Here is a 1358-nt window from a genome sequence, read left to right on the forward strand (position 1 = left end):
AAAAAAAAAACTGCTTCAATATTTTTAATAAACAAGTCTTGTAATGGGACATTTTAATGATCTCAGCATTAAACAACCTAGGCTGCGTTTCCCAAAAGCATCGTAAGCTTAAGTTGATCGCAGCTCCATTGGTTTCAATGGGTCTACGATGTACTTAAGCTTACGGTGCTTTTGGGAAATGCAGCCCTAGACATTTTTAGACAAGCTAGCCACAAATATTAAAATCATTTTAATTCAGAAATTAAAATAAATCACAGAACAGATGTATTTAAGTCAAAAATGAATGTCACATAGGCTAACACGAGCTGAAGGTCAAAGTCAAAGCTATCAGTCAGGAAGAAACAGGCTATCAACACGTTAAACCAGAGGATCATCAAGTCAAGGCCATTTTTCTGACCACAGCCGTTAAACTGAGCATACATGCACACAAATAACCACGCCAGGAAATGCATCCTCAACAAACCGCTGGCTTTTAATAAATGGCACTGATTTATCAAACATAAAACGGTTGTTGTATGCTGAAAAAAGCATTATGGTAAGCATAAATTCACATTTGTACTTTAGGTATAAGCAGACAGGCTAATGCATTGCTTGCCAATGGTGCGTGAGAGAGAAATGGGCTGTCAGTACAGCACCTGAAACAAAAGCTCAGCCAGCTATAACTGCGGCCAGACATGGGTCACACACCATAAAACTCATGCATTTGTCTCATTGTTCATATAGGTAAGCAAGTACCTTAGATAGGCAGAGCTAAAACAGAGGAGTTATGCTGTTAATATTGCAAACCATATTTAACGTTCCCCAGAGGGCTTTTGAGTAATTTTACATTAAAAAAGTAATAAAATATTTATTTATTTATTTATTTATGTTTGTTTGTTTGTTTGTTTGTTCATCCATTCATTTATTTGTTTATTTGTCTGTCTGTCTGCCAGTTCTTTCGTTCATTCATTCATTTGTCTGTTTATTTGTTTATTTATTTAAGGTGACACTAGAACTAGTAATTGAGAGGGGGGAAAAAACGCCTCATTAGTGGACTAACATTTTTTCTTTGTCCAGTGCAATGAATTCCCAAAGCTCATTGGATTAAAGGAGATTTTAATTCACATATGGTATATGTCAGTCATTAACGCTCTTTTTTATTTTGTTTATTTTGAATGATCCAGACTCATTTTATGCTCTTTCACAGTGAATGCCATTGAAATGCATTGAAATGCTCTATTTACATAAATTCCTGATCACAGCTTGGACGGCGAATCTCTGGCCGATCCAGCAGCGTTTGACCTTTCACTCACTCTCAAAGGCGGCTCAAGTGTTCGGTCAAGCGGAGATCCGTTTCTCCAGCTATAAGTGCACACTTT

Source organism: Sinocyclocheilus rhinocerous, unplaced genomic scaffold (assembly GCF_001515625.1).
Source record: "Sinocyclocheilus rhinocerous isolate Xijiao unplaced genomic scaffold, SAMN03320098_v1.1 scaffold3311, whole genome shotgun sequence".
Lineage (NCBI taxonomy): Eukaryota > Metazoa > Chordata > Actinopteri > Cypriniformes > Cyprinidae > Sinocyclocheilus > Sinocyclocheilus rhinocerous.